The sequence below is a fragment of the Hyla sarda genome, chromosome 2 (assembly GCF_029499605.1).
Source record: "Hyla sarda isolate aHylSar1 chromosome 2, aHylSar1.hap1, whole genome shotgun sequence".
Classification (NCBI taxonomy): Eukaryota; Metazoa; Chordata; class Amphibia; order Anura; family Hylidae; genus Hyla; species Hyla sarda.
The window spans coordinates 242,608,651-242,636,646 of record NC_079190.1 but is presented as its reverse complement, the minus strand read 5'-3'; the positions used below and the strand labels follow the sequence as shown (position 1 = coordinate 242,636,646).

Sequence of the window (27,996 nt, the reverse complement as noted above, 5' to 3'; positions counted from 1 at the left end):
ACTAGGAAAGTTCTCTAGGGATAACTGGATCTGTGCTTTTCTCTTCCTTGAAATTCTGAGCCTCCTGAAAGCTTACAGAATCCTCATTAAGTAAAAGAGAGAAGAGTGTCCACATGCCACAAGTTACATTTCCAGTCCACTAAGGTATCTGAGATAACTATAATATAATAAACAATAAACCAATGAGTATAGTAAGGGAATGTATAAAATGACGGCATTGAACCCCCCCCCCCCCCCTTTCTGTAGGATTTTCCTTTTTCATCCTGTAAAATAGCGTTGTTGAAGAGGTTATCCAGTCACACACTTGTCACTTCAATGGAACTGAACTGCAATACCACACACAACCTGAAGACAGAAGTGGTGCTGCTTTTGAAAGAAAGGCCATTATTGGCCCTTTTATAGATTTCTAATAATAAACAATAAACAGTGTGCATAGCCCTATGAGCTAGGTACCATTTAATCCTTCTTTATGATACAAATTTTCCGTAACCAGAATGTAAGCAGTGTTTCAAAGAGGTTTATGTGCACTATAGAGACCTCGCTCTGAAAAATTAGTTGTGGTCCCTGTTCACAGACTTAGGGTCCTCTTAGTAAGACTGCTGGCTGGGGTTAGTGCCGATCAACTAAGTACAAGTTAATCCAAGCTCGTAAACGGACCATTTCCATCAGTGTCTGCAGCACATCCCTTGTTTACACAGAGATCTGCCAACACACAGTGATTTGTCGTGGTGCACAATTTATGTGAAATGTAAGAATGTGCCTTTTACATGGGGCAATCATTGGGCTGTTCACTTGATAACTGCCCCGTGTAAAAGGAAATTTTGTTTAAAACATATCAGAAAATCATCTGACTTTATTGACTTTAAACTGTATAGTACCTTCATATAAACAGTGGGGATCAAAAGTTTGGGCACCCAAGGTAAAAATGTGTATTAATGTGCATAAAGAAGCCAAGGAAATATGGAAAAAATCTCCAAAAGGCAGCAAATTACAGATTAGACATTCTTATAATATGTCAACAAAAGTTAGATTTTATTTCCATCATTTACACTTTCAAAATAACAGAAAACAAAAAAATGGCGTCTGCAAAAGTTTGGGCACCCTGCAGAATTTATAGCATGCACTGCCCCCTTTGCAAAGCTGAGACTGCCAGTGTCATGGATTGTTCTCAATCATCATCTGGGAAGACCAGGTGATGTCAATCTCAAAGGTTTAAAATGCCCAGATTCATCTGACCTTGTCCCAACAATCAGCACCATGGGTTCTTCTAAGCAGAAATCTGAAACTGAAAATAGTTGGCGCTCACAAAGCTGGAGAAGGCTATAAGAAGATAGCAAAACGTTTTGTCAATATGTCAAATGTCAATATCCTCTGTTTGGAATGAAATTAAGAAATGGCAATCATCAGGAACAGTGGAAGTTAAAGCAAGATCTGGAAGACCAAGAAAATATCAGACAGAACAGCTCGCAGGATTGTAAGAAAAACAATTCAAAACCCACGTTTGACTGCACAATCCCTCCAGAAAAATCTGGCAGACACTGGAGTTGTGCTACACTATTCCACTATAAAGAGATACTTGTACAAATATGGTCTTCATGGAAGAGTCATCAGAAGAAAACCTCTTCTACGTCCTCACCATAAAAATCAGCGTTTGAACTTTTCAAATGAACATATAGACAAGCCTGAAGCATTTTGGAAACAAGTTCAGTGGACCGATGAGGTTAAAATTTAACTTTTTGGCCGGAATGAGCAAAGGTACGTTTGGAGAAGAAGGGGAACAGAATTTAATGAAAATAACCTCTGTCCAACTGTTAAGCATGGGGGTGGATCAATCATGCTTTGGGGTTGTATTGCAGCCAGCGGCACAGGGAACATCTCCCGAGTAGAAGGAAAAATTGATTCAATAAAATTTCAGCAAATTTGGGATTCTAACTTGATGCCATCTGTGAAAAAGCTGAAGTTAAAGAGAGGATGGCTTCTACAAATTGATAATGAACCTAAACACACCTCAAAATCCACGGGGGATTATATCAAGAGGTGTAAACAGAAGGTTTTGCCATGGCCTTCACAATCTCCTGACCTCAACATAATTGAAAATCTATGGATAGACCTTAAAAGAGCAGTGCGTGACAGACAGTCCAGAAATCTCAAAGAACTGGAAGACTTTTGTAAGGAAGAATGGGCAAAGATACCTCAAACAAGAATTGAAAGACTCTTGGCTGGCTACAAAAAGTGTTTACAAGCTGTGATACATGCCAAAGGGGGCAGTACAAGATATTAACTCTGCAGGGTGCCCAAACTTTTGCAGACACCATTTTTTTGTTTTCTGTTATTTTGAAAGTGTAGATGATGGAAATAAAATCTAACTTTTGTTGACATATTATAAGAATGTCTAATCTGTAATTTGATGCCTTTTGGAGATTTTTCCATCTTTCCTTGGCTTCTTTATGCACATTAATAAAAATTTTTACCTGGGGTGCCCAACCTTTTGATCCCCACTGTACCATGTCTTAGAGTGCCACTACTATAATAAAATCACTATGAACACAAGGGAATACTTCCTGTGCAAGATGTCCTAGACATGTTCTTAAGCTTAACCGTACATCCCATGTCCCAACTCCAGATATGTCATTGTTAAACAAGGGCAGAAACAGGAGCTGATTGCTTTACTCTTGTAAACAGTTTACTATTTTTTTTTCTTCATGGCATTAATAAATGCCCCTAAAAAACTGTGTGGCAACCTAGCTGTAAGATGTTTTAGTAAAATTTTTTTTTTTTTACTTTAGAACTCTTGGCAGACTATTATTACTTGTGGAAAAGGTGAAGCTGCCATTTTTGTCACTGCGGTGATCACTAGACAAATCACTTAAATAATATTTGAATGCTCATTTTCTTGTGTGAAGATACTCTGATAGTTTATGAGCATTCAAATATTATTTTAGCGTGTAAAGAATTAACTATAATACATAAGTAGATATTGCTTACTGTGGTTCTTTTCATCCACTATGAAGAATAATCTACTTGTCATTATTCCCTACTTGGTCCATGAAAAAAATGATCTATTCTTGTAATAGTGCTGGGGTGCATCTGTCAGAAAGCAGGATAATAGATAGCCCTGCACTTCAGATGGTGATATTCTGAGGGTATGAGCTGAACGGTGTAATATATTAGATGTTATACTCAAGAGCATACCTGGGGGTACTCCTGTATTCAGAAAGCCAGGTATTTCTTTATACTGTATAGAAGTAGCAACAGAAACAATTCCACTCAAACAGGAAAAAAAGGAAGGAAATGTAACTCACTTAAGTGGAATGGAAGGAGGATTTAACCGTGTGCTAAACTGCAAACAGGTAATATTGTTTATTGTTAAGAAAGCATTGCACTTGACTTAGTAAAGGCATCTGGTTTTGTCTTTTTCTTGACCTATTCTGTCCATATCTGGCATGCTCTTATATTGTAATTCTACATTAAATGAATTATGCAGCTTGAGTGGAGGTCCAGGAGGCTTCTACACGGACAAGTAACACTAAAGAACCACTCACAGTAGCAGTCCACAATAATATGATTGGGATATACAGCAACACTCAAGCTCACTATAATTTTCTGCATTACAGACACACTTAAAGGAGTATTCCAGCGCAAAATAACTTATCCCCTATCAGTTATAGATTGCGGGGGGTCCAAGCGCTGGGACCCCCCGGGATCTCCTGGGTGGGGCAGCGTCAGTCTGCAGGAAGTGAAGTTTCGTCCACAGCAGAAAGCCACGGCAGGCATACCCCCTCCATGTATCTCTATGGGGTACATTGAGGGGGCGTGTCGGCCGTCGCGTCATGCGGGGACTGAACGCCCCCTTTCCAGAATACTGCTGCGGCCCCGTCCAGGAGATCCCGGGGGGTCCCAGTGCTCGGACCCCCCACGAACTATAACTTATCCCCTATCCTTCGGATAGGGGATAAGTTATATTGCACTACAGATGTCCATTAACACCAATCTCTTTGAACCTGTCCGTTTACCATGTATACTGCACTCCAACTTGTACCATACTGTTGGCGTCAGTTCCTTGAAGAGGCAATCCAGGATGTTTTTTAGTGGCCATTGTTACATTTTAAAGTAGCGATTCATATGTATGCCTTGTGTACACCTATTTTAGTTGATGTGGCATGCATAGTTTGTCTGCCATGTTAAAGGGGTACTCCGCCCCTAGACATCTTTTTCCCTATCCCTATCCTGGTCCTCCCTGCAGCACCCGGCGTTTGTTTACAATGCCAGCTGCGGCACCGGAGGCTTGTGACATCACGGCCACGCCCCCTCGTGATGTCACAGCAGGAAGTTTGCTCTGTGTACCGGATGACTGAGGTGTCACAGCAGAGATCGCAGAAGTTCCCTGCGGCCGTACCCCCGCGATCAGACATCTTATCCCCTATACTTTGAATAGGGGTGGAGTACCCCTTTAAGGCTGAAGTGAGACACAAGTGACATAAAACTTTTGTCCCCTAACCCACACTATAGAGTATTATTCTGTATGATACAATTTAACCTGTCTCCTTCTCTCCTTGTTACTGTAGATCTTACATACAGGAGAGCAGTGTTAGGCTTCATTACATGAAACACACTATATACTCTCAAAAAACAAAAACAGTGAAATCCAGCTCCCCTAAAAAGTCCAAATATGAATGAATTCCGTTAAAATCCATGTGCCCAAAACAAACCATTTAAAAACTGAATGAAACACTGACACGTTTCAATTTATTAAAAACCCTTAATCATATACTCTACTTGAAGAGCAGAGCAGAAACAGCAGTGTAATCAAGGGAGGTATATAACTCTGAAGTTGATGTGGATTTGCCTGTTACTGTATATGCTCTCCTGGTCCCAAAGAGATAGCAACAGCTTTTTTTTTTTATTTAATGGAAAGACATACAGACAGAGCTTGGTGGGAAGAGTAAGGATCTATGAGTTGCAATGAGGGATCTGATAGATGATGTTATCCAGTAGTTCACAGGGAGAAAGTAGCAAAGGAAAGACCACTTTCTGTTACACATTAATGTATGGAATTTTCTGGGGATAACATGACTCAGCTGGATACTGAAATGTATGGACGCAGCTGAGTGAGCTAAAAGAGATGATATTTCAATAATACTAGGTGTGAGTGTGTATTATATGGGCTTCTTTAGCAACCAAAATTGAGGTTGATTACATAACAAATGCATTATTTCTCTTGGCAGTGAAAAAAAAAAAACATGAAAGGGCAATATGCACCTACAGAATCTATATCACAATATCACAATTTTATACAGCACAGATTTATAATGCAAGCGTTCTCTTCCGTGCTATCACAGGAAAATGTCAAAGGTCAAAGCGTATTACATAACAGCCTTTAGTGTTACATACCAAGAGCAGACAGTAATATCATTTTCATAGCATCAGACTAAATCATAGGGAGGCTGCTGACTTAAAGGCGCTGTGGTGTCACTATACTGTTTACCAGGCATGGTTACTCATCTATAAGTGTATGGGGGTAGGTGCGATACCAAGCACATCTGCTGCCAAGTGTGTGCCAAAGTGTATAGTAAAAATAATAAAGTCCCAGCCTCACTATAACCTATTTTACCTATACAACTTGAAAAGCTGAACCACTGTATATGCCTGCTATAAAAAAGTATGTGATTTATTTTTATAGAGAAACCACAATGCAAAAGACAGGATACACTAAGCTGGCACATGCTGGCAATCATTTTTACTGAACACTAAAAAAAAATGTAAAAACAATAACTGTCAACAATAAATGCTCTAAGGCATCCTGAATTCCTGAGAACATCATCCTAGCTTTGGAATAGAAATGCTATAAATTAAATTATTGGCACGTGAAAAATGTAGAATAGCTTTGCTAAATTATGCTTCGAGCTGTATGTATTGACAATTTCAATGATGCTGGTGAAAGCTGAATATTTAATTCTATTTTTAGGAAGGCTTTGCTCAAAAGCTGTGACTCTAGTTGTCAAAAACAATGAATAAAACATGGAAACACAGAGTGCGATGCCAGAAACAAAATTTGGAACAATCAGTCTAAGTATGTTTCTAATTGCTTTAAACATCTCTATCTAGATAACAGCATTATGGGAAATGTAATGATGCAGCCGATATGTCACTAATAGAGTAACTAATGATAAAAGTATACATCCACTTTCACCAGAAGAATTGTAAGTACCTGCATAAAGCTATTAAGAATACACAAAAATGTCATTAAAACATTAACAATGCACTTCAAATCTGCAGTGGCAAATCCACAACAAAATATACATCATTTGGTGTAGATTATCCTCTAAGGATTTATGTGCAGAAATGCTACGGATTTTTCAGTGTGGAAATCTGCATTTCTGCTGCATATAGCTACACTCTTAGGCTATGTTCACACAATGGAATTTTCGTGCTGAATTCCAAACTGGAATTCCGCACAGAGATTCTGATGCAGCATAGTCCTATTGATTTTAATTGGATACTGCTGCACTGTTCACACAGCAGAATTTCCGCGCCGTAAACATCTGGCATGCAAATTCAAATTCCAGTGTAACATCTGTATGATTTTTTGGGAAAAGGAATTTATTTTTTCAGACAACTGACCAGGATAAAAAACATGCACAATTAAGAAACTCACAGGCAAATAAAGTCAAAAAAAATACTATTGAGAAACTTTTATTCAGTGTGGAATGGTGCAAAACAGTACAAGGACATTAAACAGACTGGTACTGTCACTGGTGGCGGCCAATACAGCTTCACAATTGTTGCTTTTCCTGTTCTACTGATGATGTTCCAAGCACACTACAACCTCAGTTAGGCTGGGTTCACATTACGTTTTCAGCAATATGGGACCGTATACGACTGGGGGAGGGAAAACCAGGTGCTTCCGTATCCCAGCCCTATCCGGCCTGTGTGTAATGCATTTCAATGAGCTGACCGGAGTGAAACGCTGACTCTGGTTGGCTCAATTTTCCCCCGTATGCGGTTTTCCCACCGGACCTAAAACCGTGGTCTACCGTATTGCTTAAAATGTAATGTGGACCCAGCCTTACTGGCTTCATTGTGCTCAGAAAGTCATCAGCAGAGCAAGGAGAGCGCATCATCAAAGTGGCGGTGCTGGACTAAGCAGGGTTAGTATGTTTTATTTTCTTATTTCAGAGCCCTCACTTGTTTTCTTATGAAATTACAACCCCCTTTTGAGGACAAGAGCCCTAAAAAATGTTTTTATAAATAACATTAATAAAAAATTATGCTTTAGGTTCTATTCACACGTACAGTATTCTGCGCAGTTTTGATGCGCAGGATTTTCTGCTGCAGATTTCAATGTAAACTGAATGACTTGAAATCCTGCGCATCAAATCTGCGCAGAATAGTGTACATATGAATAGACCCTTAAGGTCCCCCCAAAAATCCTTCTTTTACACTATGCTATGTGTTGCCTAGTGCAAAAAAAAAGTATAAAATAAACTATTGGTAACATATGGTAATAATTAATACTTAAAAAGTTGTGAGTTGTATATGCTATTAACAGGCAGCTAAGTAACTAATGACAAAATCCTCATGGGGTATGAATGTAATTTCATATCACAGTTCTTTGTGAGAGCTTTCACCTCATAAATCAATGTAGGATTGGAAGAAGTAATATGTGTGGAGACATAAAACAAGCCAGTCGTGATGTTAATAGACCTTCACAGTAATTATCAAGTATGGTTACCAATTACCTTCTCAAATTCCCTCAACTTTTTAGATTACCTAAGCATATATTAATGCATACAAAATCCCTGCTTTATGCTGCAAAAATCCTTGATGGTGGCTAGAGTATAAGAATGTCTAGACTCCTTAAGGGTTAATATCGCCTGATATGTTAATGAAAACACATAATGAATAAACATAATGAAAACAATCTAAAAAATCCTAAGGATACAGGTGAAGGGTACTCTTTATGGATCATGTACAGTGGTCCCTCAACATACGATGGTAATCCGTTCCAAATGGACCATCGTTTGTTGAAACCATCGTATGTTGAGGGATCCGTGCAATGTAAAGTATAGGACAGTGGTCTACAACCTGCGGACCTCCAGATGTTGCAAAACTACAACACCCAGCATGCCCGGACAGCCAACGGCTGTCCGGGCATGCTGGGTGTTGTAGTTTTGCGACATCTGGAGGTCCGCAGGTTGTAGACCACTGTTAGAGGAAGTTGTACCGTCACCGCTGCCCTGGATGTCGCCGTCCATCGCTGTTGCCGCGTCCCTGAGGTGTCCCCGACGCTCCGGCAAGGCCTCTGCTTCCCCGGCATCCTCGCTCTCACTTCGCTAGCATCACGTCGCTACGCACTCCGCTCCGCACGCTGCTCCGCACGCCGCTCCTATTGGATGACGGGACGGCGTGCACAACAACGTGATGACGTCGATGGAGAGCGCCGACGATGCAGCGGATTCCGAAGAGGACGCGCCGGAGCCCCGAGGACAGGTAAGAGACATCACCGGAGCACACGGGGCACCGTAAACGGCTATCCGGTGGCAGCTGAAGTAGTCAGCGCTGCCGGATAGCTGTTTATGCGATGGCCCCGACATACAAAAGCATTGTATGTTGATGCTGCCTTCAACATGCGATTGCCTCTGAGAGGCCATCGCATGTTGAAATTATCGTATATCGGGGCCATCATAGGTCGGGGGGTCACTGTATTCTTTAGTGGTATTTTTTCCTGTCTATGGATGGGAGTTTTCTATTAAAAAATAACTTTTAGGGCACGTTCACATGTACGCAGATTTGATGCACAGGATTTTCTGCTGCAGATGATTTAAATGTAAACTGAATGACTGAGCACAGCTTCTAATTGGCAGTTACAAATCCTGCGCATCAAATCTGCACAGGATACTGTATGTGTGAACGTACCCTTAGATTTATAGTTGCTTAGAAACAGGCAACTATCTTCATAGGTCTATGTAATAAATAGGATTTTGTATCCTTCTCCGAATAATAACATGATGACTAGAGAGGCGAAAAGTCAAATGGAGAGCGTAGAATTTGAAATAGAGAGTCGTGACTGCAGAGATGATCTGGTTGTGTTTTAACAGAATCTGTGAGCCAATCTGTATACTGCGAGCTGTAAACAGGCCGACAGATAATGGGGCAAGGAAATGAATCGGAAGTTATAAAATCCTGTTTTTGTCACAAGCTCAAAGTGTGAAAAAGGTGGAGCCAAGGGCCACAGCATTGTCTGCTTCCTAACTTTCCCTCTCTTCTTGCCATGCATGATTGACATCCAGGGGTCAGCGCTGTGAGTGCTGTACATAGATTACATTCCTGCCCTGTGCTTATAAATAACAGTACACACATGGTGATACTGAAGCTTCTGCCCAAAGGAGGACCTGTCACCATGCGTACACTGTTATTAGTAAGTATGGTGCAGGAAAGAGATCTGTGTACAGGGCATGGGGCTATACACCAAGCCCTGGATGTCAATCATATAGGGTAGACAAAGAGGAGAAGCCAGAAGGTGCCAAAGAGGGGCGGAATTTTGGCAGCTTAGCCCCACCTCTTTGGCACTTGAGCATAAGACAAAAACTCTTTTACAAAATGTATCTTTGCTGCATTGTTCCTCTATTTCTCCTCCTAGAAATGTATAAATAAATTGAGGCATGGCATAACCATTTCCCTTATCAATGGGGCATGCCCCTACCTCAGTGCTGTGTAATGATACACCCTTTTACCATGGAGAATAGTAACATCCAGTCGTCAATTTATTTACACATTTCCATGAGGAATAACAGAGGAACAGCACAACACAGGACTAACATACTGTTTTATTTTGTTATTTCAGAGCCCCCTTTGTTTTCTAATGAAATTACAACACCTTTTTGAGGACAAGGGCTAATTTTACACAGCACACTTTACAGTAAAATGGCATGTTATCTCTATTCTGTGGGTCAATAGTTTATCTATTATTGTAGTAATAATGTTTAACCCCTTAAGGACACATGACGTACCAGAACGTCATGTGTCCACTCCCGATCTATAACGCGGGGCCACGGCTTGGCCCGGCGTCATAGCGGGTCGGGCCCGGCCTCTAACAACGTCCGGGACCCGTGGCTAATAGCGCGCGGCATTGATCGCGGTGCCATACGCTATTAACCCTTTAGACGCGGTGTTCAAAGTTGAACGCCGCGTCTAAAGTGAAACCATGCCGGTTAGCTCAGTGGGCATCCCGAACAGCTTACAGGACAGCAGGAGGGTCCCTACCTGCCTCCTCGCTGTCCAATTGCCGAATGACTGCTCAGTTCCTGAGATCCAGGCATGAGCAGTCAAGCGGCAGAATCATCGATCAGTGGTTTCTTATGAGAAACCAGTGATCAATGTAAAAGATCAGTGTGTGCAGTGTTATAGGTCCCTATGGCATCTATAACACTGCAAAAAAAAAGTGAATAAAGATCATTTAACCCCTATTAAAAGTTTGAATCACCCCCCTTATCCCATAAAAAACACCACAGTGTAAATAAAAATAAAAATAAACATATATGATATCGCCGCATGCAGAAATGTCCGAATTATAAAAATATATTGTTAATTAAACCCCACGGTCAATGGCGTACGCGCAAAAAAAATTCCAAAGTCCAAAATAGTGCATTTTTGGTCACTTTTTATATCATGAAAAAATGAGTAATAAGCGATCAATCAGAAGATGACAATTTTAAACGTATTCATTTTCCTGCATGAAGTTATGATTTTTTCCAGAAGTAGGACAAAATCAAACCTATATAAGTAGGATATAATTTTAATCGTATGAACCTACAGAATAAAGATAAGGTGTAATTTTTACCGAAAAATGTACCACGTAGAAACGGAAGCCCCCAAAAGTTACAAAACTGCGTTTTTTTTTTTTCAATTTTGTCTCACAATGATTTTTTTTTCCGTTTCACCGTAGATTTTTGGGCAAAATGACTGACGTCATTACAAAGTAGAATTGGTGGCGCAAAAAATAAGCAATCATATGGATTTTTAGGTGCAAAATTGAAAGAGTTATGATTTTTTAAAGGCAAGGAGCAAAAAACGAAAATGCAAAAGCGGAAAACCCCCCGTTCCTTAAGGGGTTAAAATTGCTGTTTTGTAATGCCTATGACTTTTTTATGTTTTCATACAAAGGGCTGTATGCGTGTTAATATTTTGTGCCATGGTCTGTAGTTTTTATCGGTACCACTTTTGCGCATAATATGATCTTTCGATCACTTTTCAGATTCCTAACACTTATTATTCAGTGTTATTGGCGATCTACTGATAGAACCTGTCTCAACAGGCTCTATCAGCAGATCGAAGCAGGGACCTGCACGGAGTCGGTGAGTGGACCTTCAGCAGCCTATAAACCAATTGAAATCCATCATACATATTGTCGTGTTGACGTTCAGTTAGGGAGACAATCATTGTGGCGATTAAGTGCCAAGATCGCTATTGTTCACAGCCTTTAAGCAATGAATGATCCTGCCAATCTCTGTCATTGACTGCTGATAGCAACCATCACTTACAATCTATGAAGGAAGCGCAGCAGTCTGATTGCTGCTCAGGACATAAATGTATGTCCTGATGTATTAAAGGGGTACTCCGCCCCTAGACATCTTATCCCCTATCCAAAGGATAGGGCATAAGATGTCAGATCGCCGCGGTGCCGCTGCTGGGGACTCCCGGGATCGCCGCTGCGGCACCGCGCTATCATTACTGCACAGGGCGAGTTCGCTCTGCACGTAATGATGGGCAATACAAGGGCTGGAGCATCGTTACATCACGGCTCCGCCCCTCGTGACGTCACGGCCCGCCCCCTCAATACAAGTCTATGGGAGGGGGTTGCGGTCGTCATGCCCCTGCCATAGACTTGTATTAAGGGGGCGGGCCATGATGTCACGAGGGGCGGAGCCATAACGTCACGCTGCTCCGTCCCCTGTATCACCGGTCATTACGCAGTAGTGACAGCGTGGTGCCGCAGCGGCGATCCCGAGGGGTCCCCAGCAGCGGGACCCCAGTGATCTGACATCTTATCCCCTATCCAAAGGATAGGGGATAAGATGTCTAGGGGCAGAGTAGCCCTTTAAAGGGGAACTCCGGTGGGAAAAAAAAATTCTAATCAATTGGTGCCATAAAGTTAAACATATTTGTAAATTACTTCTATAAAAAAAATCTTAACCCCTCTAGTACTTATCAGCTGCTGTATACTACAGATATACTTCAGAGAAATTTGTGAAGTTCTTTCCAGTCTGACAACAGTGCTCTCTGTTGACACCTCTGTCCATGTCAGGAACTGTCCGGAGCAGGAGAGGTTTTCTATGGGGAGAGCATTGTTATCAGACTGGAAAGAACTTTATAAATTTCTCTGTATTATACAGCATCTAATAAGTACTGGATGGCTTCAGATTTTGAAATATAAGTAATTTACAAATCTGTTGATTTGAAAACATTTGTTTTCCACTTGTTTCCACCGGAGTTCCTCTTTAAATACTAGGATGTACATTTACATCCATTGGGGGGGTACGTATCGATAATGGTGTTGCAATGTGTGATTTTATGTATGTTTTTTGTGTCAAATGGAGCGTAGTTGCGCCAAAATTATCAATTGTCGTATGCAAGTTTGTAATTTTGCCACAAATGCAGCCCTACAAAAGGCGCAGACTCCTGCACCAGAATTCCAGGCAGAACTTTCTGACTGTGGCAGCAAAATCTGACCTTGTTACTTTGGCTGGTTTACAGAGGTAAAGCTCGCACAGCCAGGGCCTTATTTTTGCTGTTTTTAATTTGTGCATTAGGGGGGATATTCATCCAAACCTCTGCCTTAGAAAAGTGTTGCATTTTCCCCTCGCAACCAATCAGGTTGCTTCTTTTATTGTTCAGGGTCCTTTTTCCACTTTCTGGTTGGACACTGTATAAATGTTCTACATTCTATTGTTGTAGCTATTCTCCATGTCATTTTATTTTTGGTGTGGATTTGCGCCTTAATGAAGGTACCTGCGCCAAATCAAAAAGTCGCAATTAACGAATTCCAAACCAATGTACGATTGTAACTAAAATCACGACTAACACCGTCAATTCAGTAATAATGTTCTAAACCATTCAGCGCAACTGTTTGTCGCAAAAAGTAACATATAAAGGAAAAAGCGACAAAAAACTGTCAAAAAAACTGTGTACAACCCTTCATACATACCACTCATTGTCCTTAAGAGGTTAATACCTAATTGTGCAGTTTTCTCAGGTCATAATACAGTGGTCCCTCAACATACGATGGTAATTCGTTCCAAACGACCCATCGTTTGTCGAATTCATCGTATGTTGAGGGATTCGTGCAATGTAAAAAGTGCATTTAATACTCACCTGTCCCCGCCGCTCCGGACCGCATCCTCACCGCTCTCGATGCTGTCCCAGGGGCTCCCTATGCTGTCCCGCTGCTCCGGCGTCTTCTTCGGGATCCTCCGGGGATAGGTAAGTGAACCTGTCCGGGATGCTTAAACTGCTATCCGACAGCAGCTTAAGCATTTTGCGCTGTCGGATAGCAGTTAATGCGATGGGCCCAACATATAAAGGCATCGTATGTCGATGCTGACATCGACATGCGATGGCCTCTGAGAGGCCATCGTATGTCGATTTGATCATATGTCGGGGCCATCGCATGTCGGGGAGCTCCTTCTTATATTAGGGCAGTATACCACAAGGCTCCAAGAAAAAATGCTCCACCTTCAGGTCTGATTCTAAATAGTCAGAGTTTACTGATATGTGTCATGAAACCCATGACAGCTGAACAACCTAAGTGATGGCACATTTCTGAGTGGTCCTAGCGTTTGCCAAAATGCGTGGAATGTCCACCCATGTTTTTCCAGGGGGACATTCCGCAAGGAATCAACTGAGTCAGTATAGCCCTTTAATGTCACAGGGAGCTGTGCTAACTAAAGAACAGCTGGTTATATATGTACTGTGCAGTATAAAAAAAAGCATTTTGTAGAAGTACATGTAAGCTCTATATATCCAAACTATCTAGTAACTTATGTTATTTATCACCGTTCCAAGTGTGACACTTGAATTCACCTGAACAGGAGAAACTAGTAGAATGTTTTACATTACTATGACATGGGAATAGCAGCCTGTGGCGTGCTCTCCTGCTCCTCTCTGGTAGGCATCATCAAAGGCATGTTCTAGCAGACACACCAAGCATGCGGCACACTTGTTAGCTACAGGCTACTGCACTGCTCTTAAAGGTGTAGCATGGCAAAACATGGGGGCTGTGCCTAGTGGTATAACTAACAGTCCTCCAACACCACTACTGGGGTATACAGTGGGGATCAAAAGTTTGGGCACCCCAGGTAAAAGATTGTATTAATGTGCATAAAGAAGCCAAGGAAAGATGGAAAAATCTCCAAAAGGCATCAAATTATAGATTAGACATTTTTATAATACGTCAACAAAAGATAGATTTTATTTCCATCATTTACACTTTCAAAATAACAGAAAAAAAAAATGGCGTCTGCAAAAGTTTGGGCACCCTGCAGAGTTAATATCTTGTACTGACCCCTTTGGCAAGTATCACAGCTTGTAAACGCTTTTTGTAGCCAGCCAAGAGTATTTCAATTCTTCTTTGAGGTATCTATGCCCATTCTTCTTTACAAAAGTCTTCCAGTTCTTTGAGATTTCTGGACTGTCTGTCACGCACTGCTCTTTTAATGTCTATCCATAGATTTTCAATTATGTTGAGGTCAGGAGATTGTGAAGGCCATGGCAAAACCTTCAGTTAATGCCTCTTGATGTAATCCCCCGTGGATTTCAAGGTGTGTTTAGAATCATTATCCATTTGTAGAAGCCATCCTCTCTTTAACTTCAGCTTTTTCACAGATGGCATCAAGTTAGCATCCAAACTATGCTGAAATTTTATTGAATCCATTTTTCCTTCTACTCGTGAGATGTTCCCTGTGCCACTTGCTGCAATACAACCCCAAAGCATTATTGATCCACCCCCATGCTTAACAGTTGGACAGAGGTTCTTTTCATTAAATTCTTTTCCCCTTCTTCTCCAAACGTACCTTTGCTCATTCAGGCCAAAAAGTTCAATTTTAACCTCATCGGTCCACAGAACTTATTTCCAAAATGCATCAGGCTTGTCTATATGTTCATTTGCAAAGTTCAAACGCTGATTTTTGTGGTGAGGATGTAGAAGAGGTTTTCTTCTGATGACTCTTCCATGAAGACCATATTTGTACAAGTATCTCTTTATAGTGCAATTCCAGTGTCTGCCAGATCTTTCTGGAGGGATTGTGCAGTCAAACGTGGGTTTTGAATTGTTTTTCTCACAATCCTGTGAGCTGTTCTGTCTGATATTTTTCTTGGTCTTCCAGATCATGCTTTAACTTCCACTGTTCCTGATGACTGTTTTTTTAATACTGTAATATCTGTGATATACTGTATATTTTTACATAATAGACATACAGTTAGCAAATAACACCAGTATACAAGGAGCAAAGAATAAAAAGTAGAAGAGCGGCACTCCATTCAAATATGTGTGGTGTATTCACCTATTCATGTTACAGAGTGCAACATTTCAGCCTCACCATGAGGCCTTTTTCAAGCAGTTAATAAGCAATACATCACTTCTTATTATATGGTATAACATGTGACAACACACAATATCATTAGCATAATATATTCATATAAACAAAACATCAAATGTAATAAATATTACATCCAGAGTACATAGCGCACAATCAAATCACATAATACATATGTCAGTGTTGTTCTCAACATATGGTGAATCCCGATTGTGGCTACATCAATTCAAACATGTGTTATACACAGTAAACAATATTGGTGGGCTGTCTCTCAATCTTATATATTCTTTAAGCCATACCTCCAACGTGGTCCTCACATGACGCCAGCTTTGCTTGTAAACAAAAGGAGAGAGCAGGATCTGAACTACCGACCACTTGCTGTTACGCTCCCACTCTCATCGTAACACCGCAACACACTGGGTCAGCGCTAGCTCACAGTGCATGCGCACTCCTTCAATCAGTTCCATTCCGGCCATGTAAACTGAGGGCAAGCTGGCCAGACTGTTCACAACAGTGCACATGCGTGTGGGACACATAACATTACCTGTCTCAATTCTAACTATTAGACAATCTAAAACATAATAGCTGAATAGTAAATATAGATCATTGTGAGTAGTGTATAATCATAAATGTTACATAAAATGAGAAGAATAAGGGTAATATGTCACAGCCAGTGACTCAATGCTTCACACAGGATAAACCACACATATTTGAATGGAGTGCCGCTCTTCTACTTTTTATTCTTTGGATTTTTGAGTCAGAACCACGGGGAGCAGAGCACCCTCTATTGGACTTAAAGCCCAGTGTACAGTGTCGACCTTTGGGACAATGTTCTTCTGGAAGTATACAAGGAGCAAATATTATTATCCCAATATATACATCCCAATATATCCCTGATCCAGTATACCAAGACCTTTATTACCATTAATGACTACTACCAATTCCACAATATAGTGACTAAAATCAAAATAATACCATGTAGTAGTCAGGCCCCTTTAGTTGGGCCACTCTGTGCTAGTATTAAAATAAAAAATGTTCTGTGAAAATGTACAAAAAGCTTAGAGTTGTGGGCGCAGAAAGAAAGGCATCCAAGATCCAAAAATAATGCAGACTCCTTTATTGTGTCCTCCGGAAAAACAGGAGGATTCTGTTTGTTGTACATCAGAGGTAATTGGCAAGATGATAGCCATCTTGTTTTAAATGCACTTTTTTTCTAATCTTGAAAACAAAAATTAATGAATAAAAAAGTGGGGGGAATTTCTAAATGTTGGTATGGTAGAAGTGGCTAGTTACATAGTTTGTAGTTGTTGTTTTTTTGGTGTACTTGCGCCTAATTTATCAAAAATGTACATGCAGTATGATAAATTAGGTGCAATTCTACAGGTGTCATACAAGTATATTGTTAAAGGCATTTTTTTTTATTCAGCCCAATGATGGTGTAGATTTGCCTAAATGCAAAAAATGCAAATGATCAATTCATGATTATTGCAAAAATTTTACCATGAAGTGCTTCACATTTTTTTTAAAAGACTACACCAAAAGGTGCCTTGAAGAGGCGTAACTGACAAATTGCGCCAAACTGCCGAATATACACAACAAAACCAGTGTACATCCAATGACAAATCCCCACAGTTTCTTTCAAAATGATGCAAAAACATTGTGCGAGCAGGGCCTTAATAATATTGTACATAGAAGAGTATATTCAGAGTTGATTCAGAAATTCTTTACTTTAATCAATAGCAGGGAGGGGAGGAAGGCAAAAGAAGAAGCTCTGTGGAGCCTTCGAGTGATGGTCCTGTTTCACAGGGAATCCACTTGATCACCCCCACAGGTGGGTGTGAAAACGGAACTGTCACCCACAAGCTCCACGGTGTGGTCCCACTGATCAGCACTGCACTGATCAGTAATATAGTCGATCTACTTTTCTGGCCTGCTAGAATGCAGACCAGAGGAGAAGATTGCTGAAGCTGGCCAGGAGGCAGGTGAGGGAACCTCTGGTGGCTATTTTCACTCATCAGACCCTGCGATAATGCTGCAGATGCAGTGATCAGTATTATTCATGGCATCTTTAGGGTTAATGGCGGGCATCAGTGTGATTGCAAACACAGCACCTGCGGTCGATTCATGTACAGGACAAAAATATATGTCCTGGTGTGTTAAGTACCATGTCACTAGGACATACATTTACTTCAATTGTCCTTAAGGGGTTAAGTGATAGATCTCTCTCTGCATAAAAATGGTGCATAAAACAGCATAAAACTGATCGCAGGTTTCCAATAAAAAGCTACATAAATAATAATTAGTATGATATTGAGCATTTTAACTCGCTACATGGTACATACCCAAGACATTATTTAATACAACTGAACATTTATAATCATTACCATATTTTTTGCCCTATAGGATGCACCGGCATATAAGACGCACCCAAATTTAAAGGTGCAAAACCTAGAAAAAAAAGATTCTGAACCCAACAGTGATCTTCAACCTGCGGACCTCCAGCTGTTGCAAAACTACAACTCCCAGCATCCCTGGACAGCCGATGGCTGTCCGGGCATGCTGGGAGTTGTCGTTTTGCAACATCTGGAGGTCCGCAGGTTGAAGACCACTGGATAGGAGGTAGTACTTACGTGTCCCCGCTGCTCCGGACCCGTCACTGCTGCCCTGGATGTCACTCCATCGTTGTTGCGGCGTCCCCTGGGTGCCCCCTGTCGCTCCGGACGTCTTCTTCCCCGGGATCCACGCTCTCCGTCGCCATCATCACGTCGCCGTCATCACGTCGCTAAGCACGCCGCTCCTATTGGATGACGAGACGGCGTGCGCGACGACGTGATGACATTGAAGGAGAGCGCCGCCATGCAGGGGATCCCCGCACGGAGCAGACACCGAGGAGGCAGGTAAGGTCCCTCCCGATGTCCTGTAAGCTGTTCGGGACGCCGCGATTTCACCGCGGCGGTCCCGAACAGCCCGACTGAGCAGCCCGGTTAGTGTCACTTTCACTTCAGACGTGGCGGTCAGCTTTGATCGCTGCGTCTGAAGGGTTAATACAGGGCATCACCGCAATCGGTGATGTCCTGTATTAGCTGCAGGTCCCGGCCGCAGGGACCACCGCGATAGGTGTGTATTCGCCCTATAAGACAAACCAACTCTCCTTATACGGCGAAAAATACGGTAAATACGGTATACAGTAAAGTAACTGTAAAGTAATTATGCAGATAAAGTTCATCTTTAATCGCCTTAATAACTCTTTCCATGCATCCTTCAGGAGGGCTGGTGTTTGTAGTAACAGTGCTGCATGAAACAAGCACAGCAGTAAACCTCTGGCCTCTCCAGCTGACACTCGCCTTAGACAATGGTCGTACTTCCTTCCGAGAGGCTGATTACTTAATTAGAATGATTTCATTTCTTATTATAGGGAAATCACTCACCATTGTCTTCTTGGTGGTAATGAGAAAGATCCCGAGAGAACTGCCAGCAGGGAGAGCGAAACAGCTGTATGTACAATATGTTCTTTTCAAAACTTAGTGACTGAGAGTTTTTTTTATTTTTTTTTGCAAATGAGAACAAGTTGCATCTCTACTCCACTCAGACAATGGCTTAGAGAAAGTGTTTGAAACTTTAGCCAGTGGGAATGTGTCATCAGAAAATGACATATTGCAGTGTTTCGCAAATACTTTGACTTTCCAGGCATCTGGGAGTTGTAGTTTTGCAACCGCTGGAGGCCCCGTGTTATACAAACACTGATATATTGTTTAAATCAAGTTTTATGTTAAAAATACTTTTTAAGAATTAGAATGTTTTTCTAATTTTCTATTCTACTGTCTATATAACAAAATTGTCCTCAAATATGCATTCTGACAACTAAGCCTAAAACTAAGTTGAGACTTTCGGTTCTGTCTGTGATGATAAGGAGGAGGCTGCTGATAAATGATCAGTACAGCATTATGGCTAAAGGTGGCAGTACATTGATAAGACAAAAGATGATGTTCAAAGTACAGTGGAGCTGTGTGAATGGTGGAGCGGTACTGTGATGTCGCATCTACAGCTCCAGCCAGCTCCCTGAAGCAAACTGTCAGCAGAGAATGGCTGAAGACAGGGCATCCGGGCTAATCTTCTTACTCAATGTCTTCCAGCACTCCATGACAGACCCGGTACTGACTACCAGCAGCTCCCAGATCCTGGACACAAGAACCCAGTTCTATAATACAAGCTATAAACAGTGTTGTGTCTGCTAGCGCAACAAAATAAGGTAAGCACCTTCTGTAAATATCACCTTGAGAGTCATACTCCACAAGGATAATGGCACTATATAGCGCCATTATCTGTTTATTTTTTTTGTTACATTTGCATTGATAACATTTTTGCTGATATGCAAACCTCTTACAAAATCTTGTCCTCATCATGAAAGTGATCACCTTTTTATAGAACTTGGCCCACCAGGACTTTTAACTAATGCTTGGACTTGGTAAGGAGATCGCAAAGGCTGTGATAATTAAAGTGTTCAGTAAACTTAAATATTGTACAGTACATATATGCTCAATTATGTTTGATAAAGAACTTGATACGGAGCACCCACCTGGTAAACATCTTCACTGGCAGTCTCCGAATGCTGTCATGTTCAGAGGCTGCCACGGACCGTTTCACGCCACTTGCCGCTTCGTCAGGCCGCTCAGCGGGTGGTGAATATTGTGGAGGCAGGGGGGCTTGGTGAGCCGACTCCCTGCTTTCATTGCGCAATGCAGCCAAATAGCAATGAATGAAAAAAAATGTTCATAACTCTGAAACTAGTACACCGATTATAGTAAAAAAGGTGACACTGGAAGATATGCAGACAATAGCAGAAGCTTAGAAGTCAACAGTCCCCTCCATGAGCATGCCCAGAAAATTTCCTCATTCTAGTAAATTGGGTCAGAGCCAGTTTATTTTGTCAATGTATATGGTGCTTGCTGTAAAGAATATCTCTAAATACCGTTAAAACAGCTCAGGCAAGATGGCTGCCCCATAATAATTAAAAAATATAGAACCAACTGCTCCCTTTCAGGTCAAGACATAAGTGGTCTGGACAGCTGAAATGTATGATCTAGTTTAGTAATGGGGATGCTAGCAGAGTACCTCGGGTACATTGGTTAGCAAATATAGTGTATGATGCCTATATAGAACTAAAACTGTACACTTATTTTGGGGCCAAGACATAGTCCTGCATTTACAATATCATTGACCAATCTACAAACATAACTTTATTAAGTCCTTAGTTAAGCAGCAAAATGTAAATGTCAAACATGTCATGTCAAGCTGTCAGTGTTTGGCGTTTTGAATGTCATTAGTAGATAATACTATTAAGCAGAAGAGAAAAACTTAATTAGATTTAAATAACCTTTCAAAGGCAAAGTTCATTAGAACATAAATATTTTCCCAGTCAATGTTTGACTAAGGCTGGGTTCACATCACGATTTCACCATCCAAATTGAGCTCATGATTCACCTGCAAGTCGTACAAAACTGTATATCAAGTCGTATCCATTGACTTACATTGAGTACGGTAATCGTATCTAACACAGGGTTCCAATTTTGACCACAGTTTTTAACCCAGATTCAAAATTGTATCACAATCGTGTACGAACGATGTAAATTGTATGAGATCATGTGACTGCAATAAAATTCAAGCAATAACACACAATTTTAATGTGAAACATGTGAAGTAGCTTCAGAATACTCTAGAAAGTGCTGGAAAGTGCTAGAAGCTTTGGGAATCTTCGTCCCAGAAGTCACTGCGTCATATATATATATATATATATATATATATATATATATATATATATAATGCGTCACAGCAGCCTTCCCTCCACACACAACCAGTGTGGGGCCTGGATGCCATACTGCTACAACCATGGTTAATTTCTCAAAAGCTTGTTGGGAAAATGTTATTGTTAAATATCCTTTTCTTGGGTAATGTTTAGCACCCTTTTTTGGGTACTGATTGTAAAATGTGCAAGCTGTATTTCTACCAATATGGTTAATTTCTCAAAAATGTGTTGAGAAAATGTTCTTGTTTAATACCCTTTTCATGGATAATGTTTATCTGATTGTAAAGGTATTTGCACTTTAATAAAGAAAAATTTGCTAAAATATAGAATTTTCATTATTTCTACATGAAAAAACAATACAAAACAACATTTCTTTAGAACTATTAAAAAAAACTTTATTACCCTGGACATACGCTGCAGTTCTGTAACAGGTGCATATAAGTGTACCTCTTATTGGGTCTGCATATTTTAAGTTTTGTAAATGCATATGTTTTCCTATGCTTGTTAAGTATGTGGGTGATATAAACCTGTGCTATGAGTTTTGAACCAATTATATGTCTCCCTGCTGCTCTCCCTCTCCTCTCCCAGCATGCAGTCAATGCATACATGCGAGGCAGAGGAATACTCTGCAGCTTTTTCCTTCATCTCCCCCTCCCACACCTCTCCTCCCTGTCTTAATTTACTGTGTTAGTGAAGGAGAGCATATTTGTGATTAAGGTGGCTAATGACTACTTACAGAAGACCTGTAGTAGGAATCAGATAACGCCTGGCTGTTTGAAGGTGGTGTAGATACTACTCTTTCCTTACAATTCATAGTACAATGTTGAATGTTTTCTCTTGTATTCCAACAGCTGTACAAAAAAGTAAATACTATAATGGGGGGTACAATTCTATGATCTTGACTTAACTGATATTGACTTAAAATGACTTAAAATGAATAGACAATATGTGACATGCCATTGTACAGTTAATAAGGATTTTACTGGCATAACAACAGTATTTGCTATTTAAAAAGTAATTCATTTAATGAATATTAATTTAATATTTACAAAATATTAAAATGTCTATTCTAACGATAAATGCCTTATTGCAATATTCTGTATTAAAACACTAAATTCATTAATTAGAATGATTGGAAACCATTAAATCTTGCCGACAATATCCATAAATAATTTAAAGGCTATGCTTACCTTTAGCTCAATACTTATGGTAAAAAATATTTTCAATATACAGTCATGGCTGTAAATGTTGGCACCCCTGAAATTCTTCTAGAAAATGAAGTATTTCTCACAGAAAAGGATTGCAGTAACACATGTTTTGCTATAAACATATTTATTCCCTTTATGTGTATTGGAACTAAACCAAAAAAGGGAGAAAAAAAAGCAACTTGGACATAATGTCACACTAAACTCCAAAAATTGGCTGGACAAAATTATTGGCACCCTTAACTTAATATTTGGTTGCACACGCTTTGGAAAAAATTACTGAAATCAGTCGCTTCCTATAACCATCAATAAGCTTCTTACACCCCTCAGCCGGAAATTTGAACCACTCTCCCTTTGCAAACTGCTCCAGGTCTCTCTTATTGGAAGGGCGCCTTTTCCCAACAGCAATTTTAAGATCTCTCCACAGGTGTTCAATGGGATTTAGACCTGGACTCATTGCTGGCTACTTCAGAACTCTCCAGCACTTTGTTGCCATCCATTTCTGGGTGCATCATTGAACTTCCACCATATTTCACTGTAGGTACTGTGTCCTTTTCTTTGTAGGCCTCATTCCATTTTCGGTAAACTGTAGAATGATGTGCTTTACCAAAAAGCTCTATTATGGTCTCATCTGTCCACAAGATGTTTTTCCAGAAGGATTTTGGCTTACTCAAGTTCATTTTGGCAAAATGTAGTCTTGCTTTTTTATGTCTCTTTCAGCAGTGGGGTCCTCTTGGGTCTCCTGCCATGGCGTTTCATTTCATTTATATGTCGACGGATAGTTTGTGCTGACACTGATGCACCCTGAGCCTACAGGACAGCTTGAATATCTTTGGAACTTGTTTGGAGCTGCTTATCCACCATCTGGACTATCCTGCATTGACACCTTTCATACATTTTTCCCTTCTGTCCTTACCCAGGGAGATTAGCTACAGTACCATGGGTTGCAAACTTCTTGATAATGTTGCGCACTTTGGACAAAGGCAAATCTAGATCCCTGGAGATGGACTTGTTACCTTGAGATTGTTGATATTTTTCCACAAATTTGGTTCTCAAGTCCTCAGACAGTTCTCTTCTCCTATTTCTGTTATCCATGCTTAGTGTGGCACACACAGACACACAGTGCAAAGACTAAGTGAACTGCTCTCCTTTTTATCTGCTTTCAGGTGTGATTTTTTATATTGCCAACACCCTTTACTTGCCCCAAGTGAGTTTAAAGGTGCATCACATGCTTGAAACAATCTTATTTACCCAACATGTTTTGTCAGGTTGTGTGCCAGAAATTCTGTCTGCGCCAGAATCTGCGCCAGAATTGATAAAACCCAACAAACTCTCCATTTTACTCGTGGTCACATAAAATGGGCATGTCCCCGACATTTTCACAAAAAAACCAACATATTTACTAAGATTTCCACAGAAAATGTGGTGGATTTGAGCTGAGGAAAAACCTACAGATCAGAGCATGTTTAAAAAAAAAAAAAAAAAAAAGCAAAATGTAGGGAAAAGTGCAAAATGTAGGGAAACCTTAGTAAATACCGTGGGAAAAAAATTGTTAGGAATTACAACCCACAAAGAAACCTACACTACACTCTTAGTAAATCAGGGCAATTATGTCCAATTTACTTTTTTTCCTCCCTTTTTTCTTTTAGTTCCAATACACAAAGGGAGTAAACATGTGTATAGCAAAACATGTGTTACTGCAATCCTTTTCTGTGAGAAATACTTCATTTTCTAGAAAAATTTCAGTGGTGCCAACTTTTACGGCCATGACTGTAGGTGCTTTCTTTTGATTGTACATTGTGCTATGTAAGCTCTAGTTTTCTCTCTCTATGGGACACATCCCATATGACTCTCTCCCTGCAGACTGCTTTGTATCTGCTCTCCTCTCTTTATTCAGCTGGTGTGAGCTGTTCTCCAAGGAATAGTATCTCTACACCCCCTACCCCCAAATCTACTATCTGAGCTGGTGTGTAACTCACTCCATGGACTTACTTTTCACTAACAGCTAAATGGTAGGATATTTCTAGTGAAGACTATTTAAAAAGTGGGTTTACTCTTCATTCAGGAAACAAATTCAACAATACAAAAATGTGAATTGTACCGTGATGTCACATGTAGTAGATATTAAAGAAATAGTAACAATGTAAAACTACTTCAAATAAAACAAAATTATTCCCATAGTATGTAATTACGTATATTCAGAAATAACAACCAATTACTATGTCTCCTCCATTGAGCTTTAATGACATGTCCAGAGCCCTGCTAATGGTAGGCATAGTGATTCTCAAGCAGAAGCTGAAAATGAATACCATAGGGTAGAGGCTGGTTCACGTGTATTAAGATTATGCTCTCAAGATGACCCGTCCCCTCCCACAAGAACTAGGGAGATGAGTAATAAAACTGTGCCATTATGGCAATACATTTATATTGAGATACTTGTATTTATATTAATAAACCACCTTGATAATGTTTATTAGCAGTAAGATACACTTTAGGCACAGTTGAATAATATCACTGAGGTTAAAGGGGTACTGCAGTGGAAAAAAATTTTTTGTCCACAGTGCTCTCTGCTGTCACCTGATGCCCGTATCAGGAATTGTCCAGAGCAGGAGAAAATCCCCATTGCAAACCTCTCCTGCTCTGGACAGTTCCTGACACGGACAGAGGTTTCAGCAGAGAGCACTGTGGACAAGACAAAAAAGAAATTAAAAAAGAAAAGAATTTCCTCTGTAGCATACAGCGGCTAAAAAGTACTGGAAGGGTAAACATTTTTTTAATAGAATTCATTTACAAATCTGTTTAACTTTCTGGCACCAGTTGAAAAAATGTTTCCCACCCCTTTAAGTATACACATAGGGGGAGATTTATCAAAACCTGTCCAGAGGAAAAGTTGCTGAGTTGCCCATAGCAACCAATCAGATCGCTTCTTTCACTTTCCAGAGGCTTTTTAATAAATGAAAGAAGTGATCAAATTGTTGCTATGGGCAACTCAGCAATTTTTCCTCTGGACAGGTTTTGATAAATCTCCCCCATACACACATATAATGTATTAAACCAGATGAATAACATCAAAGTACTCTATTCGTAAATGATAATGCAGAAAGGTTGGACCTCTTTAGTAAGCAGCCACATAGTATAGCTAGTTGTGAAAACTGTCTATTTTTACCTTTGCTGCACATGGCAGAAAACCATTTTTTTTGAGCATTGTATAAGAATAACGACTAAAAATGTAAAGCGTCGCTGAAAAATACAAAAGTATAAAACTCAGTTGTTGTTTTTAGATCCAACAATGAAATTACTAGATTACATGCCAAGCAGCTACAAAATTCATTAGAACTGTTACCATTTTGATACTAGGCAGGGCTTAACAGCAAGCTTCTTAACTGTAATATCGCTAAACAACCACAGATTTTATTTAAATACAAGACGCTCATATTATGCTTATACTTCTTTTACTTTGAAACTCAGCAGCAAAAGAAAGTGTAGTAAAACATGAAGAAAAAACTTTAAACATGCGCATGGCGTAATCAAACATGCTACCATACATATTATCCAATCAGAGTCCAGTATAGATCATATAGATGACAGTTGATGTGATATCTTCCTCTTCTTTTGCTGCTCAGCAGTAAGATCAGATGAGTATATGCTTTCTCCTCAAATAATTTTCCTATATTGTCTATATTTCATTATATTTACATAATTTTGATGTATATTTGATTTATTTATACATCAATTTATTTTTATATGGGTATTTTCAGTATTTTTCTGATTTTATTTTCTCTATATTTACCCTAAATCTTGCTCATCTTTATTTCCCATATATCTTTTAATAAAATTCATTCTCCCCCTCTTCTCCATTCTTCCCCTAATCTTGTTTTTTCCCCTTTGTATTTTAAGCCCCGGTTTTCCATTCCATTGCGATTTCCTCATTTCATCATTCCGATTTTATAATATTATTTATACATATATCTTTGTTATACATTACCTGTTTCCAGCGTTCCGGTCCTCTTCGCCGTCTCTTCCGTCTCAGGGGACCGCGTCAGTACCTCTTGTTCCCCGCGGTCTTCTTTTTCTCCTGCGTCACCGCCGCTATCTTCTTGCTCTCCGAGATCACGTCCGTTGATCTCGTGAGACTTCGCAGTGAAGTGGTTCTCACCCACTGTAGGCGGGAATTCCTGTCACTCACGGAGCGGCAGCGAAGTGAACGGACGCATCCCCTGTTACCTAGTGACTTTTAAGACATCCTCCTCTTCCTAGATATAATTCCACCTGGGACGTTAATGTTCTATTGGATCTCTTCCTTTCCTGGGAGGATAATGACTCTTTATCTCTTAAATTGCTTTCCTTCAAGTTAACAGCTCTACTTTGTTTGATTTCAGTTAAACGGGCTTCCGATGTCAGAGCCTTAGATATACATCGTAGACAATATTCTCCGGAGGGAGATGTTTTTACGGTGTACCGTCGCATGAAAATTAACCTACACTTAGTGTTTTATCCGTCCTTTCCTCACCAACCTAAGCTTTGCGTTGTACAATGCCTTCCCTCTTCCCAATTGTTGATCTCCTATTGTAAACCTTACAATCCTGTCTCTTCTTGAACTCGAGCCCGATGGGTTAAATCTACCATGGAATTGGCAGGCATAGATGTATCTACATTTGGCACTCATTCTACTAGAGGTGCAGTCTCTACAAAATTATTTCAATCTGGCGCTTCTTTATCTGATATTCTTAAGGCCGCTAACTGGTCTTCTGATTCTACTTTCAAAACCTTCTATTTCAAGCCTGATGCACATGAATCTAGAGTATTGTTGTAAATTATTTACTTATATGTTATTTTTTTTTTGTGTTATTATTTGTTACATGTTTTTATGCTAAGCTTTAAACTAGCATTATATGAGCGTCTTGTATTTTAATAAAATTGGAGATTTTCCTATCCTTGGTGAAGGAAAATATAGATTTTATTAAAGACAAGACGCGAGTATTATCCCTCCCTGGGAACCCATCCCTTAATTTTATATTTATCTTATTTTTGCAGCCAACTAGATTTTCTTCTTCGTTATCTACTGTTCTCCACTTCACTGAAGATTCCGATCCACGTCGGGTTTTGTTTCAAGTTCTGTTTCTGCTATGAACTGTTTTCTGCTTCCAGTCAAAAGAAGAGGAAGATATCACATCAGCTGTCATCTATATGATCTATACTGGACTCTGATTGGATAATATGTATGGTAGCATGTTTGATTACGCCATGCTCATGTTTAAAGTTTTTTCTTCATGTATTACTACACTTTCTTTTGCTGCTGAGTTTAAAAGTAAAAAAAGTATAAGCATAATATTCGCGTCTTGTCTTTAATAAAATCTATATTTTCCTTCACCAAGGATAGGAAAATCTCCAATTACTC

The 27,996-nt window shown here is 40.0% G+C and overlaps 1 protein-coding gene and 1 long non-coding RNA gene across 6 annotated transcripts in view; one reads left to right on the top strand and one right to left on the bottom strand.

Moving 5' to 3' along the window:
* Positions 1-27,996, bottom strand: part of SRRM3 (serine/arginine repetitive matrix 3) — a 462,774-nt gene that overhangs the window by 252,497 nt on the left and 182,281 nt on the right. The window contains exon 4 of one of the 4 annotated variants that reach the window (XM_056556783.1): positions 22,130-22,244. The exons of the other annotated variants lie outside the window; for them this stretch is intronic. The gene's annotated coding sequence lies outside the window, so the exon portion shown is untranslated. The remainder of the gene's footprint in view (positions 1-22,129; positions 22,245-27,996) is intronic. 4 annotated transcript variants of the gene reach the window in all.
* LOC130355920 (uncharacterized) lies at positions 33-27,920 on the top strand. 2 transcript variants are annotated; one of them, XR_008888698.1, is made up of 5 exons: positions 33-144; positions 5,966-6,070; positions 19,006-19,084; positions 19,724-19,839; positions 27,633-27,920. It is a non-coding gene; the product is annotated as an uncharacterized LOC130355920 (long non-coding RNA). The 2 variants fall into 2 exon arrangements; XR_008888699.1 differs by lacking the exon at positions 33-144 and adding an exon at positions 4,388-4,461.